Genomic DNA, 10174 nt, shown 5'->3' with positions numbered 1-10174 from the left:
TTTAAAATATAACCTATTATTTATGGAGTGTCAACCAACTTGCTTCCTTAGCCAATGTAACTTGGCTCAGTATCTGTTAGCTACATTAATAATTTCTGTTATTTCTATTGTTACCATTCACAAGTATTACTCCTTAACAAAGTTCAAGTCTACTTCCTGTGTTCTTTGTGGAGGCTAACCTTATCGATGGTTCTAACTACCATCCTGAGTTGACGGTATAGAGAAATATCCAGTGAGCTGTTTGATTAGCTCGGTGATGCTGACAGGTCATTCCTGTTACCATGTTTTGTTTCACTTTGACATCAAGTCACCTCTCTGTTATTTTTCAATGTATACAAATACTTCATTTCTCTACTTAAGTAGATTTTTCAGGTATCTGTACTCTGAGTATTTGGTTTTCTGACAACTTTTTATTTTTATTCTTTACATTTTAACACAAATATTTGTACTTTCTACTCTTGACATTTTCAAATCAGGCTCATTAGTTTTAGTTTTAATACATTTTAGGGGAATTATAGTTTTCTTTTTATTTGGCACTTACTGCAAGAAGTGCACGCCACTGCACTGGGTGACATGGGCTTTATTTACAGTCTGCCAACTCTCTGCACTTTCACATGAGCATTTAAGTCTTGCTTTACTTCAAACGCTGTAAAATGTTAATCATTTGAAACTTTGAGGCAACATATACACTGGTGTGATGTTTTGTAATGAAGGAACATGTTAACCAGTGCAGCAGTGTGTTTAACTTGTGTTTTTCTAACAACAACAGAGGTCTAGGTCACAGACGAACAAACCAATCCAGGTTGGAGACTGACAGACATTAACTTTGAGTTGAAGCAGTTCATTGTTGGTTTTAGTCTCTGTATGGGGATTGTTGAAAAGTGTCTCCTTTAAGCTTTAATCAAACCTGAAATGTGTTCTTGGTAGTTAAAATGTAAATTGTAAATTCTCTTTGGTATATTCATTTCAGAGCCTTTCCTTTTTTACCTTTGAGTAACGAGTTTAGTCAAATAAGTACTGATTCAGAGTGGTTTTTACACAGTTATGTGTACTCCTACTTGGTTAATGAATGTATGTACTTTTGCTATCTCCTCTTATAAACACTCAAAGTTCGTGTCACTGGGTGAAATTTGTTGTGTTCTAGAGAACAGTTGACAAAGTTTTGCCAGGAACAACACTGAATCCCAGGACAGTGATACATTATCATAAAAGGGGCAAGGCCACAGATTCAAGCAAGTGACTCCAAATCAGTGAGCAGAGTGCATTAAATCGTTCCCCCAAGTTGCTCTTTGTCAGTTTTAGTGACAGAGCACTGTGTGTTTATCCATGAGGACATTTTAAATAAACATTTTATTGAGGGAGTTTGTCATGAAACAAGTTTACCATTTCTAATGTACACCGCCATCTTGATGTGTTTGTTTTGAATTTCAGAGGCCTGTTTTGAAAGTTTAATAACTAACTGTTGCCAACTGTTTGCTCAAGAGGGATTTGTTGGGTTTTTCTTTATGTAAAGTGCCCTGACATGATTTTTGTTGTGATTTGATGCTAAACAAATAAAGTTGAATTGAAATTTGGTCTGACCTTCATTTATTCTGTCTATGCATTCATGCCATGTTCTGTCACATTACTACAACAGTGGTATTTTACCACATATTATTGCAATAAAACACCCCCTCCCATCATTCTCAAGCCTCTTTATTTCAAGCTAAAGAATGGCTGCCAATGATGAAGGCAATTAATAGTGTCTAAAAGGAGCCGTAAGCAATGATGCAGTGACTTAATCTCCTTTCTAATGCAGGGGCTATATTGAATGTGTCAGTCTGCCACAATAGGCTGCTGCTTAGGAGGGGAACATGAGAGATGGCTTCTGCCAGGCCATCCATCCATCCGTTGTCTATACCGCTTATTCCTCAATCCCAGCTGATACTGGGGGAGAGGCGGGGTCCACCCTGGACAGGTCGCCAGTCTATCACAGGGTTGACACTTAGAGACAGACAACCACACACACCCACACTCACTCCTACTGGCAATTTAGAGTCACCAATCAACCTAAGCTGCATGTCTTTGGACTGTGGGAGGAAGACAGAGTACCTGGAGAGAACCCACGCAGGCACAGGGAGAACATGGAAACTCCGCTGGAACCTTCTTTCTGTGAAGTGACAGTGCTAACCACCATATAGCTGTGCCATTCTGCCAGGGCAACCGCTTATGTTCACATACGCAAGCAGAAATGCAAATAGACACTAATAAGGGGATTATGGGTGAAACGTTGTTTAAAAAGCATCGCGGTGCAGCTAAAGTATTCAGACACCCACAGACTCGCCATAAAGTGAACCTCAGAAACCTGAGCTAAGCAGGCAGAGACAGCCACTGTGTACCTAGGCACTAAAATAAGACTAGACACACAGATACAGCCAATACAAAAGGATACACATACACATTCTCCCCTTTATACTAAATTCTGTATGTTCAAATACTGTATGCCATCCTTGTCTCCTCAAAAACACATTGGTGCATAACTAATTTAAATTAGCACATTTATATAAATTATTTTACTGAGATGTATTATTTTGGTTTTATTTTGCAATATAGGTCTTATTTACAGACCTTTATTTAAATAAACACCGAGAGGCCTGAATTTCAAACGGCTACATTCAAAGGCAGACGAACACAGTCCGACGAGCGAGACGAATCCTCCAAATGGAATCTACAGCAGACACTTTGACAGTCTGTCCCAGAAGCCATCCACTGGGTTATACACACAAAAATAGACTAAAGTAACTGTGTAAAGAATGGAAAGAGCACTTAAGCATAAATGTAAGAGAGAAGTTCAAATCCTAGCTACCTGTGCATACCGCAGTGAGAGTCAACAGTCTTTTGGGAAGTTAAAAATGTTAGCCAATCTTACAAGCTTTTCATTCAAAGCATACTGAGGCCTTAAACCTGACAACACAAGTGTGGTTTAAAGATGTCACAAAACACAGATTAATGTTGCAGCTGGTACAGAGGGATGCATTTAATTTGAATTACTGCTGGGCAGCTTGACACTTTTCCACCATAGATCAATGAGATTTTATAATTACACTGTATTTTTGTATTAATCTGGTTATAAAAAAGTAACTAAAGTTATCAAATGTAGTGAAGTAAAAAAGTACAGATACCTCAAAATTGTAACTGAATAAATGTACTTAACTTTCCACCACTGGATGTCTCAGAGGCACCTGGGCAAATAAAACCAAAACTATCTGAATAACTATTTACCGATAGAAGCAAGGAAGTGTTTTGTCATGTGGGTGAACTGATCTGTTTTAATAGATATTATAAGGGAGAAAATTTTACAACAGAACAGACCTAATTGCTCATGGAAATTGAAAATAAAAGTCAAAATGTCTGTTTGACCATTGAACACTAGGGTGGTGGACCAACTATAACCAGGTGCACCACCCTGTTGACCCCACTTTTTCCATGCACCGACTGCAGAGAGGAACAGGCACACTCTATTACCTCTGAAATGACAGTGGAATTGAATTAGCCCAGGGTGGCTTAAGCATGTGGGCTTCTGTGAACCTGTTAGTGGGGTGCGAGTGCATCATCTTTCACAATCAGCTGACTCTGTGATGTACCCAAGAAAATGAGGCAGCTGTGGCTCTGCAGATGGAGCAGTGCCTCGCTGGTGAACATGTACTCAGTGGGTGAGAGACCCTATTATTAGCATTTGGACTGGAGGCTACAGGAGGACAGAGGCTGGTTTGACTCTGTTTCTCAGTGTTACAAACTGACATTTAACTGCAGCAGTAATTGTTGTAATTACTAGGGACGCAGTGTATTTGTAATTTCATGATATTGAGAGAGAAATATTTCTCAATACTATCGTGGACTGTGACGGCACCTGCCAGGATATTGCATATGGTTATTCCATTAGTTGTCGAATTTGAAACTGACCTAGCGGATGCTCCATCTTCACCTTTTAGAGCTTGTCAGGTCCATAAACCTGAGCTAAGCAGGCAGAGACAGCCACTGTGTACCTAGGCACTAAAATAAGACTAGACACACAGATACAGCCAATACAAAAGGATACACGTACACATTCTCCCCTTTATACTAAATTCTGTATGTTCAAATACTGTATGCCATCCTTGTCTCCTCAAAAACACATTGGTGCATAACTAATTTAAATTAGCACATTTATATAAATTATTTTACTGAGATGTATTATTTTGGTTTTATTTTGCAATATAGGTCTTATTTACAGACCTTTATTTAAATAAACACCGAGAGGCCTGAATTTCAAACGGCTACATTCAAAGGCAGACGAACACAGTCCGACGAGCGAGACGAATCCTCCAAATGGAATCTACAGCAGACACTTTGACAGTCTGTCCCAGAAGCCATCCACTGGGTTATACACACAAAAATAGACTAAAGTAACTGTGTAAAGAATGGAAAGAGCACTTAAGCATAAATGTAAGAGAGAAGTTCAAATCCTAGCTACCTGTGCATACCGCAGTGAGAGTCAACAGTCTTTTGGGAAGTTAAAAATGTTAGCCAATCTTACAAGCTTTTCATTCAAAGCATACTGAGGCCTTAAACCTGACAACACAAGTGTGGTTTAAAGATGTCACAAAACACAGATTAATGTTGCAGCTGGTACAGAGGGATGCATTTAATTTGAATTACTGCTGGGCAGCTTGACACTTTTCCACCATAGATCAATGAGATTTTATAATTACACTGTATTTTTGTATTAATCTGGTTATAAAAAAGTAACTAAAGTTATCAAATGTAGTGAAGTAAAAAAGTACAGATACCTCAAAATTGTAACTGAATAAATGTACTTAACTTTCCACCACTGGATGTCTCAGAGGCACCTGGGCAAATAAAACCAAAACTATCTGAATAACTATTTACCGATAGAAGCAAGGAAGTGTTTTGTCATGTGGGTGAACTGATCTGTTTTAATAGATATTATAAGGGAGAAAATTTTACAACAGAACAGACCTAATTGCTCATGGAAATTGAAAATAAAAGTCAAAATGTCTGTTTGACCATTGAACACTAGGGTGGTGGACCAACTATAACCAGGTGCACCACCCTGTTGACCCCACTTTTTCCATGCACCGACTGCAGAGAGGAACAGGCACACTCTATTACCTCTGAAATGACAGTGGAATTGAATTAGCCCAGGGTGGCTTAAGCATGTGGGCTTCTGTGAACCTGTTAGTGGGGTGCGAGTGCATCATCTTTCACAATCAGCTGACTCTGTGATGTACCCAAGAAAATGAGGCAGCTGTGGCTCTGCAGATGGAGCAGTGCCTCGCTGGTGAACATGTACTCAGTGGGTGAGAGACCCTATTATTAGCATTTGGACTGGAGGCTACAGGAGGACAGAGGCTGGTTTGACTCTGTTTCTCAGTGTTACAAACTGACATTTAACTGCAGCAGTAATTGTTGTAATTACTAGGGACGCAGTGTATTTGTAATTTCATGATATTGAGAGAGAAATATTTCTCAATACTATCGTGGACTGTGACGGCACCTGCCAGGATATTGCATATGGTTATTCCATTAGTTGTCGAATTTGAAACTGACCTAGCGGATGCTCCATCTTCACCTTTTAGAGCTTGTCAGGTCCATTTGGTGCGACCTGCCTCTCTTCCACCTTTCTCTCCTCTGCTCTCTCTATCCTGTGGGCTTTGCACCTCAGCTGTGTTGCATTCCAGTAATTAGCGACTCGTTTGTCGGTGTGCACAGCTGGGGTGCATCCTGATGATTACCTGTCCTCCTTATGGCAGACGCTCCGTCGTCACCGGAGCATTACCTTACTTAACTAACATAACTCGCATACCCCATATACCCTGTAACAGACATATTTTTGTGGTATGTATTGTACGCTATTTTGTTATTCACGCTGACAGTTCCTGTGCTGTGGATTTCCCTTTTCGTTCACCTGTCCCCTTGGTTAGCCTGTCTTTTCACCTGTCCATCCTCATCCTCCTGCTCTCCTGAGTCCTGCCGTCAGTTTATCGTTATACCCGTTTGTCCTGGTCTCCTCCTCCATCTCTGCCCTGCTTTGGTTACATATGTACATGGACCTTGTTATGTTGTACTTTGTGTTTTGTTCCATTAAACCTCCTTCTTTCTAAACCATAACAGAGCTGTTGTGTGGCAGCATTCCAGTTTTCCTGTTTAAAGAAATGACATGGGTGGAAAGGAAACTGACAATTTGCAAATACTGCTGGATGTAGGCATTACTTGCTTTGCTTAGGACTTAGACAGTTCAGAATACATCTCACAAAAACAGTCGGGACATGACCGTGTGCTTGAAAAAGTAGACTATGATGTTGGAAAAGCACCTCCTGTAAAGCACAGTAAAGCACAAATCACGCCTTTATCTGGCTGTAAAATGTTTCACCTGCAGTCCAGTGTGCATCTTAGCTGTGCTTCCCTCTGCTTTCTGTCTGTGATTTCAGTGATTGACTTGCCTCTGTGAAAGGAAGGAAATGTAGAATTCACAGCCCAGTGAGACGGAGGACAGTTTCTGGGACTTTACCTTCATTTTTATATAGGCTATTGTGCCTGATGTAGCTGATAAACACAACCTTGAAAAGTTATTCATCGGCATAAATCTCATCAATGTGTTCTTTGCTAAAGTTAGTACAAAGTTTCAAGGCAGTCTTTTGAGCAGGAAGCATTCATGCTGTGTGGTGGTGATAATGTTATCACTTGGCAAACCAGGAAATGTGACCCTCTATTTTGGGCAGTAAACAGCTTTATGGCGACCATCAGTTCCCATACCACACCAGAGAGATAAGGCTTTGCTTTAATCAGCAAGGAGTGCCAAACACATGTGGTTTGAATTCAAAGATTTCAAAAATAAAGTTGTACAATTTGACAGAAAAGTTGTAATGTTATGAGAATAAAGTTGCAATTTATATATTTCAAGAGTAAAATAATTTCAAGGTAAAAACAAACCCATTCTGAGACTATGTTGGTAGTATTATTATTGAATTGTTATAGTATTAATGATAGATTTACATCACTATAACACATACAGTGTTAACTGAACTTCGTTTATAGACTTTCAGTGAGTACCCACGTACCCTGCAGCGGGTCCTCCCTGACTTGTCAGGTGGTTGCATGTCAGTAAAGCAGAATGGAGTTTCAGACTGCAGAAAGCTCCATACATTGTTGCCCCAGCAACCCAACAGGAGCAGCTCTTGATAGCAGTCAGTGCTGACTAAACCCATCATATTGATGAATCTATCAGCCACTGGCTTAGGTCCCAGAAGCCCCTGGCTTTGGTCGCAGCATATTGTCAGCTCAGCTTGAGATTCAGCACCAGGAATCCTAATCTCTCACTCATGTCAAACCATCTACTGACAACTTTAATTACTGCCTCAAGACTGTAGCAAGGAGGTTTCTGAAGGTCATAGGTCAAGAGATGCACATTTTAATGTTGAATTGGGAAAATATATATTAAGTTAGTGTCTGTGCAAATGTTTTGGTAACCCTTTATTAGGTTGTCACATATTAATATCCTACAATAAAGTCCACTTAGTATCTTTTTCAGGAGCTTTGAATTACACTCAGTCTTTATCTCCGTTGTCATGAAGTGGTGATAGTTGTCATGACTACTATTAGTACAGTTAGTACAGTATGACAAGTTGATTACTCTATGTGTGGTGGTCCTATGTGGGAAGTGGGAGAGTTGTAACCCCTGTTCAAAGATAACTGGTAAGTGGACTTTGAGTTAAGATTACTTCTGGTAAAGTACTGTCGCTAAAAAGAGTGTGTCTTCCAGAAATGAAATTGTTGGTTGACTTATGAGGTAAACATTGGTTTAATTCTGAAACTGAAAAGCTTTTGCAGTGAGACCGGAGGTCCCAGAGCTCGATGTAATCAGCATTCAGGAAACACTTCTCTGCAGTGTCTGATACCCCCAGAAACCACAGTGCAATTTCCTATTTCACCCCACTGGGGATCAAAACTACTGTCTATTTGATGTGGTACCCACACATCATTTTTCTGGCTTCCTTTTTTTTTGTTTAATGCTTAAATTAACATGTCCCTTCACCATCAAGAGCTTTGTCCAGAAGCCTCACTTCTTCCCAGTCCTTGATAAGGGATCACTGCAGATCTCAAAGTCCAGACTGTTTCCTGTTCTAAGAAGTCAAACACAGGAAATGTTGGAACTGGGCCTGTAAAACTGCAGCAACAATACAGATAAAATAAATCAATGCTTGGGTGACAACAGCTTCTAAAAGACCCATGAGAGACTTACATATGTGCACAAAGGACAAACAATAAAGTGCATAATGACGATTTGTGTGACGATATATACAAAAATACCAAAATAGTGGCTCAAGCTAAATATTGTATTACACTGTGATCAGCAGGCGTAAGCGTAATGTGATGGAGTCTTTGCTCCAGTGACTAGTCAGACTGGTACCGTCAACCTTTAATTGGTTGAGAAAACCATTAAAGTTCATCCAAAGCTTTACCACTGCATTAAAACAAACACATTTCTCACCTTGTTTAAATCAGTACTTTGCTAGAGGGTAGCAACTCACCAAACTTCACTATTTTGCTATAGAACTCTTGCTAGAGGGTAGCAACTCACCAAACTATTTTGCTATAGAACTTTCAGTGTGGGCGGCATGGTGGACCAGTTACTAGACCAGCTAGACCAGTTACTGTAACATACCTACCTTTTTATTTTAAGTGGTTGTAGTTGTGATGAAATATTAGATTCAATTAAGTTAATTTTATGTTTAAATGATAGTACAGAACATTAGAGTTTAAAAAGAAGCAAATACAAGAAGATATAGTATTTCAATGTAACCTTCACACAAGAGAAAACTAAAGAGGATGTTGTTTTGCACAACAGCCTAGTTTAGTGGATTAAAGCACTCAATATTGTGGCGCGTGCACGTGTGTGTGTGTGTGTGTGTGTGTGTGTGTGCCAGTCCCTCTTAGGTACATTTACACTGGTGTGTGAGACATTGCGGTAAAGTTTTTATTATTTCTTTAATGCATTTTTATTGAATACCCTCAAAGTTCCATGATCTAAGAGTCAAACAAGCACCGTAAGAGCTGCTGTTGACCCTGCCAGTGTGGGTGTCAAGCTACATCCATTTAGCTACATAAGACTAGAGTGGTGACCTGTTGAGATTCATGTAACCTTTTTACAGTTTTACAAATGTGCAGTTTACACATCAAGCTGTGTCAATGGATTATGAAAATAGCCTAGTGAGGGCAAATGCATGTAAACAGGGGCCTTGATCTCAGGGCCATACATAGTTAAGTGACTACAAGGTATATGGATTGTATACACTGTACAGGTAGTGTGTGGAGTGAGCATACAGTACAGGACTGTAAACTTTTTCCTAGCATTAACATTCTGCACCACAGAATCCAAAGAAAATGTGTGAGAACCACCATGAATTTTAATTAAAAGGTTTTATGTTTACAGGGTCATACATGAATTGACTTGCAGTTTCTTTAGCAGAGCACTTTGCCCTGAAGTAACCAGACAAATAAAGAATATGAGGATCCTGGGCCATGAACCATTTTAAATCTGACATTAGGATCAAAGCTTTTTAAAACACTAGGGTGCATTCAAAAAACACAGCGTGATTACCAGCCAGCTGTCAGCACCTCTTCTGCCTGTCTTGTGACTTGAATGTCTAAAGGGCAAAAAGAGGTCTCGGCTGTGAAAGTTCCATCATGACACAGAACGCTGCCCAGCTCCTGTAGCTCTGTGAGCAGAGGCCGACAGTCGACTAATGACTCTCGATGAGGGTTCCCTGCAAACAGCCTCATGAATTAGTCATCACCTTCTCTTGACCTGTGCATTGATACAATCTGATCCAGTCTCAGCAGCCTCCTGAGGACCAGAGAGGTTATGTAAGTTAAGGCATAGCAGACTGAATGGAAAAGATGCCGAATGATCCCACGTATTGCAGTTGAGAGCTGCAGAGTAATGACTGATGGTGGCTCTCTGTTGTTAATGTGCAAGTTGTGCTGCCATGTAAATATATGTGATGCACTGGAATTGCCACACTGCAGCTCTTGTGCTTGGTGGATTGGTAGTGATTAAAGATATGTGTATTTTATGAACAATAACAAATTTTGCATATACTAAGGAACTGTGATCCCACATATGTACTGTAGA

Source organism: Monopterus albus, unplaced genomic scaffold (genome assembly GCF_001952655.1).
Source record: "Monopterus albus unplaced genomic scaffold, M_albus_1.0 scaffold125.1, whole genome shotgun sequence".
NCBI lineage: Eukaryota > Metazoa > Chordata > Actinopteri > Synbranchiformes > Synbranchidae > Monopterus > Monopterus albus.
Note: the sequence above shows the minus strand (reverse complement) of the source record.